At 50.2% G+C, this 7,033-nt stretch overlaps 1 pseudogene; it reads left to right on the forward strand.

Annotated features, from left to right (window-relative positions):
• The first annotated feature begins 238 nt into the window (after positions 1–238).
• LOC110542370 (ATP-binding cassette sub-family F member 2-like) lies at positions 239–6,794 on the forward strand (annotated as a pseudogene).
• The last annotated feature ends 239 nt before the right edge of the window (positions 6,795–7,033 follow it).

A 7,033-nucleotide genomic window follows, 5' to 3' on the forward strand; every position in this document is an offset into this window, starting at 1 on the left:
TCCAGGGGATCTGATGCTCTCTTCTGCTCTCTGCCTGTTCCCGCATAGAAATGGCATACGTGCATACTCTCAGGTACGCACACATATCCATTAAAAAAAAATAATAGATTACTTGCCTAGGGTGTGCAAAGCTCTGGGTTCAATCCCTAGTACCAAAACCAAACCAAAACAATAAGCCAAGTTGTGTTCTGTGGCACAAGCCAGGCACTGGAGAATCTGAGGCAGGAGGATAGCCAGGATGCTGAAGGCCAACCTGGGCTACGTGGTGAGCACTTGCCCGAACAGTTTTTCATGAACAGCCAATACTGATCACAGTCTTTCAAGATGAATGTTCGGAGGGAGAGAGAGAAAACACGAGAGCTCAGGGAAATCTAGGAAGGCCTAAGGGGGCTGAAAATGCGTTAGAGTTGGTAGACTGTTGAAGTAGCATCCAAGGGAGCCTGCCTGGGGTCAGTTCCGAGTACCCCATACACTGGGGTAAAACAGTGCACAGTTTGAATTCTAGAACTTAGGAGGTGAAAGCACGACTACCAGGAGTTTGGAAGTTCAGAGGATGTCTGGTATGAGGCCAGCCCTGAGCTATGGGAGACCCTGTCTCAAAAAAACCAAACAACAAAAAGCCCACAAACATGAAAAAAACGACAACAGAACCAGAAAGCCCAACTGAAGCAAACACCAGAAAGGCTTAGGAAATGGAGAGCGGTGGGCCAGGCTCAAAGGGTCTGACCTCAGCAAGCACAGATAGCTTCAGGAAGGAGACACACGTGACCGGAGAAAGCCGAAGGACAAGGCCAAGCCGGCTCACCGGGCCCCAGGAGAGGAAAATGCCCAAATTAACCACTTTGTATAGAGAGGAGGGGCCGGGTGGCACACAGAGCGCTCTTTTAGGAGCAGGGAAGCCGCCTGGGCCTTGTCCAAGGATTGTCAAGTATAAAGCTGGCTCTCATTAATCAGTAATGAAGTCCGGAAGCCAGGCGTTTGTGTTTATGGATTTTACCCTAGCAACCTGGGAGCAAAGCAGAGGAGGAAACATTTCAGATACCAGTTTCCTCTCCGGGCCCCCTGTATCATCCTGGCTTTTCTCAACAGGCACCCTGGGATGGATGGGTCCTCACCAGTAGGGTGGAGAGATCACCATGCCGTCCCCCGGGGAACCCAGTTGAATGTGTCTGCCCTCTAGTGAGGTGCCCTTGTCTCAGAGGCCCTGCTTGTGTGAGTGTTAGCAGTGGTGCCTGATTGGGGCCGTGAGGGTGGGGGTTAGGGAGACTGGAGACTGTGTATTCCTGCTTTGGGTCATTAGGCCCAAGTCGTCCTTGCTCACTTAAGAAACACTGCTAGAGGCCTCCCTCTGATCCTCATTCACCCTTAGGATACCCTCAGGACTTAAGGAAGAGCAGACCCTTCCTGTGAGGAAGGACAGCTCTCCAGGATAGCCAGAGCCCAAGGATTTCTCGTGTTAATCCATGGCTTGGCAGGGCCCTGCCTGTTTTTTTCCATCTCAAATCCTTTTATATTGACAAGATTACATGCTCATTAGCAGAGGTCCAGGAGTGTGGAAATGTACAGGAGACTACTCTCTGTGGTTCTACCATCTGGAAGTGACCATTGCTCCGTCTGGCCTATATTCATCCCGGTCTATACATATATTCTCAATTAAAAAAAATAGTGTTTACATTTTTTTTCTTTTCCCTTTTCTTTGTGCGGGTATGTGTGTTGGAATTGAACCCAGGGCTTCATACATACTGGGCAAGCAGTCTGCCGCTAAGCTCTAGTCCCAGCCCGAAATTTTGTTTCTTATTGTGGTAAAATACGCATAATTATCTTTAAAAGACTTTTATCAAATGTTTACACTATTAAAAACGTGAAAATTTCCATTTTAGCCTGTGTGTATGGGACTGGGTTTTAGTCTTAGGCATGCTAGGCAAATGCTCTACCACTGAGCCACACACCCCTGCCCTCTTCTTCTTGGTATTCCCAAATAATTGTATCAGTTGGCTTTTGGCTTGTTGTGTAAGTCAGACGTTCCTTGAACTTCCAATTCTCTTCTCCATTCTCAGCCTCCTGAGTAGCAGGGTATTATCTTGTCTGTCTTATTTTTTTTTCTTTTTTCTTTTTTGAAGCAGGTTCTGTAGCCCATGCTGGTCTTCAACTCACTTTGTAGCTGGAGGCCAAGCTTAAACTACTGGTTGTCCTGCTCTCAGCTCCCAACTGTTAGCATTACAGGTGTACAGACTACACCTGATAATAATAATAATAATAATAATAATAGAGGTGCTGCAGAGGGAACCCAAAACTCTGTGCATGCTAGGCACAGGCTCTACTAACTGAACAGCATTTCCAGTCCTTTAAACACTTTCATTGTTTTATTTTTCTTTTTAATCAGTTCATTAATTCATTAATTTTGGTGTATTGGGACAGGGTTTCTCTGTGTAGTCCTGGCTGTTGTGGACTCACTGTGTAGATCAGGCTGGACCCAAACTCAGAGAGCTCTGCTTCCCAAGTGCTGGGATCAAAGGTGTGTGTCACTCTCCCCCACTTTATCTAGCCTTAGAAAGGAAATTCATATTTGCTATGGTACCGATGTTTATTGAAGACAAACATTGTCCTCAATGAGGTACCTAGACTAACCACTTTCATAGAGACTGGGGAATGCTGGTTGGCATGGAGGAGAAAGGAGTTCGGAGTGGTGGGGACAATGTCAGTTTGAGAAGGTGAGTGGCCCAGAAAGGCATATGAAGGAAATGGAAACCCTGTCACAGCACCTCAGGCGGCAAAGGAGAAAAACGAGGAGGCCAATGGCAGAGAGACCACAGGTGATGGAGAAGTGGATTTGCTGACTAAGGAGCTAGAGGACTTTGAGATTCAAAACAAAACAAAACAAAACAACAACAACAACAACAACAACAAAAAACCCTGCTGCTTGAGCCTGGCCTCTCATCTCAGTAGTATTGACCTCCTCCACGTTATCAACCTCTCGCTCATCTGGAGAGGGAGACCGAGTGGTTAGCTCAGGAGGATGCAGGGTGTGAGAAGCTCACGGAAGCTGCTGGAAGAGCTGCACTCGAGCAAAGCCCAGATGAGGGCCTCAAGGATCTTACACGCTTGGGTTTCTTGCCTGGCCGGCAGCACAGGAAGCTGAAAGGCTTCAGTGGTGGCTGGCAGACGACAGCCGCTCTTGCCAGAGCCCTCTTTATTTAGCCTTTCATGATGCTTCTGGATGAGCCTACCAACCACCTGGGTTTGGATGCTTGCACGTGTCTGGAAGAGGAACTTTCCGGCGCATCCTGCATCCTGGTCCTTGTGTCCCATTACCAGGACTTTCTGAATGGGGCCTGTGCCAACAGCAACCTCATGCACAACAAGAAAGGGAAGTATTTACATGGGTAATTATGATCAGTATGTGAAGACACAGCTGGAGCTCGAAGAGAACCAGCTGATGAGGATAAGGTAGCACACATGAAGAACTACATTGCCAAGTTTGGCCACGGCAGTGCCAAGCCGGCCCAGTGGGCTAAAAACCAAAAGGAAACACTACAGAAAAATGGTAGCACCAGGACTGACAGAAAGGGTTGTGAGAGACAACAGTCTGTCACTTTGTTTCCCACTGTGTGGAAAGATCCCACCACCTATCATCATGGTCCAGAACATGAGGTCCAAGTACAGAAAAAAGACAGGCCTTGCATCTACAATAATCTAGAATTTGACATTAGCTGGGTGTGGTGCTCCATGCCTTAAATCCCAGCAGTTGGGAGACAGAGGCAGGTCGATTGCTGTGAGTTCGAGGCCAGCCTGGTCTACATAAGCGAGTCCAGGACAGCCAAGGCTGCACAGAGAGACCCTGTCTCAAAAGAAAAGAAAGGGCATTCCCATCAGCACTCACAGAAGCAGGTGGACCTGGACCTTTCCCCCATTCGGAGTACGTGGTTAAGTTCTCCAGAGAGGTCAGGGAGAATGAGGAGATGACGGAGATCACGGGAGACACGGCCTCCCTGGGAAACAGCAGGTGAGCCCAATCCAGAACCTGTTGGATAGGGTAGAAGTACGGAACGGGTCTGGCCCGGCTGGCTAGGCAGAACTCTCACCCGCTCTTGCTGGACGAGCCTACCGATCACCTGGACATGGAGACCATTGATGCGCTAGCAGATACTATCAATGAGTTTGAGGGTGACCTGACGCTATAGACTCATCCAACAGGTTGGGCAGGAGATTTGGGTCTGTGAGAAGCAGGCAATTAGGAAGTGGCCTGGAGGCATTTTGGCCTCCCAGGAGCACCTCAAGACCAAGCTGGTGGATGAGGAGCTCACCAAGAGGCCGCCCCGCAACTCGTGAGCCCTCCACCAGGCTTGGGTCAGGGATGCCAACTGCAGAATGCCAGCTGCCCCCTGGAGACTGCCAGCTGCCCCCTGGCCAGCCAGTCTGGACAGGACCCCGGGGCTAGGGCTGCACTCCCGAATTGCTGCAGTGTTGGCTCCAGCCCCTCTTATCTCCAGCTGGACAGCACCTGTCTGTTTTTACCTTCCCTCCATTTGGGTCTGTCTGGACTCCAACTGGCTGTTCCCTCCAGACCCTTGCTGGTTACCTTGCTCGGAGAGATGTGGCCAGAGGTACCTGGGTTAACCCAAGAGCTCAAGCCCTGGTCTGGCCCTGGAAGGATTACAAGAGCCTCATTTTATTGGTTTTGGTGATGTTGGAGGAATGCCGCCAGCCCATCACCCCATTCCTTACTGCTTCCGGTTTGGAGCTCTGGGCCAGGGCCTTAGAGCTGGTCAGGATTTTAGTAATTAGCAGTGTAGCTCTGTGTGTGACGACTAAAGAAGGACGAAGCCATGGTCTCCGCACAATAACCAAACAAGCAAAACAAAGCATGTATGTGGTGCACACCTTTCATCCCAGCAGGCAGATCTCTTGTGAGTTCGAGGCCAACTTGGTGGACAGAGTGAGTTTCAGGAGAGCCAGGGCTAAAACAGAGAAACCGCGTCTCAAAAAACAAAAACAAAGAAGCCCCCTCCCCCCCAAAGCACCACAAAACAGAAACAAACAACAAAGAATACATTCTTAGAGCTGGGGGTATAGCTCAGTGGTAGCGTGCACGCTTAGCGCCAAAAGAAAGAAAGAAAGAAAGAAAGAAAGAAAGAAAGAAAGAAAGAAAGAAAGAAAGAAAGAAAGAAAGAAAATGTGCATAGTTCTCTGGGCTGAGCTACATCCTCAGGAGGCCCCCATTCAGTATCCCGCTGTGCTTCTTAAGCCTCGGAGCCTTTGTGCCCTGGCATTTGAATTCCACAGCAGTTCTGTTACCTAAAACTCACTATCCCCCCCCTTTCCCGCTCCCTATTTGCTATCTTTTCCTGCCCCCCCCCACCGCCCCTGAACTGGTTTAACTGCCCTTCCTCTACCTTCCTAATGCTGAAACCCTTGAATCCAGTTCCTCATCATGCGGTGACCGACAACCATAAGAGTTTTGTTGTTGTTGCTACCTCATGCCTGTAATTTTGCTAACGGTTACGAATTGGAATGCAAATATCTGTGTTTTCCGGTGGTTTTCAGGGTCACCTCTCCCCCGGCCCCCGGCGGGGTCGCGACCCAGAGGTTGAGAAAGTCTTTGAAAGTCTTTCTGCTGTTTGTGTCTGCAGCTGTGCTTTACAGATTAACAACCTTGCTTGCCTCACTCTCACTTCGGGGCTCACTGGAGGCGCCCTTCCCTTGAAGAGTGCCCTTGCCTCTGGCATTCTGGCTAGCTCTAAGTTCCATGCCGGGTGGTGATTTATGGTAGGGCCGATTCCTTAGGATCCTGAGAGTCTGGCCAAGTAATTTGGACTCAGTGCTAGGGGGACATTTTAAGCCAGGCGATGACATAAACCAAGCAGTGTTTTCTGCAGACTTAGATTTCCTGTCGGAGAAAGAACTCAAATAAAATGTCCTTTGCAAGCCGTGGGAACCGCGGCTTTCTCCCCTGTATCTGGTAAACCCTCCCCAGCTTATCACTAAAAGGACAACTGTGCTTCTCCAGGCTGGCATTCCCAAGCATGGCCATTAAGTCATCCCTGCGGACATAGCAAGATGGATGGGAGTCCCCAGGGCAGGGAGGGAAAGCCGTGCGAGAGATTGGAGAAGCATGATCGCTCTGAACGATCTACCGGCCCGAATTTGGGAAATCCGATGAAAGGGACACTCTTCTGGGTGTTAAATAAGAGCAATAAGAAGAAACGGACTATCAAGGGCCGGCCAGCGCTTAGTGGGGAAAGCGCTCACTGTGCAAGCGCGCCGACCTGAGTCCCATTCCTGAAACCACAATAAAGGAGAGAACCAAGTGCACAAAGCTCGGTTCTTTGATCGCCACATGCCCTCCCCCCAACCCTCTCCCCTCATCACACAGACGCACTCTTTTTTTTTTTTTTTAATTAAAAGAAAGAAATGGAGTAACGAGCCAGGCATGGCGGTACATGTCTGTAATTCCAGCACTTCGCTAGGCAAAGGCAGGCGAGGAGGAACACCAGTGTGAGACTAGCCCGAGCTAGTCTCCTCGACTTTGTAACCCACCACTTCTCCTGTCCAGCTGCGGCTGCGGTGTGGCAGAAACAACATCCCTTGCTTCCTCGCCTGCCCAGCTCGTTGGGATGGCGCTATTAGACCCCCCACATAACGCCAACGAGATGATAACAATAAGAGAAAGGAACCGTCTCGGTTACCCTTGCGAGCACAAAACCAAAATTGGTGAGCACATCAGGAAGCGAGCGTGCAACACGCTGAGACTCTTTAAGATGGAGCGGAGCAGACGCTGGGGACGCAAAGTCTAGTCCTGAGCTCCGGGTGGGATCAGGCTGAGTCTAGACGCTGAAATCACATTCCTGCCTGGCTTCTCCCAACCTCTCACAGCCTGCTGAGATTTCCTCCCTCAGTCATTCAGGCAGAACTCAGGTCCAGGGCTGTGCTGTGTTGGGGCGGGGGGCGGGGTGGGGGGGGGGAGAGACATCCCCCCCTCCTTGGGGAGATGTTGGGGGCAGGGGTGGAGCTGCGCACATGCGCATACGCATGC

This window comes from Meriones unguiculatus, chromosome X (assembly GCF_030254825.1).
Source record: "Meriones unguiculatus strain TT.TT164.6M chromosome X, Bangor_MerUng_6.1, whole genome shotgun sequence".
NCBI classification, from domain to species: domain Eukaryota; kingdom Metazoa; phylum Chordata; class Mammalia; order Rodentia; family Muridae; genus Meriones; species Meriones unguiculatus.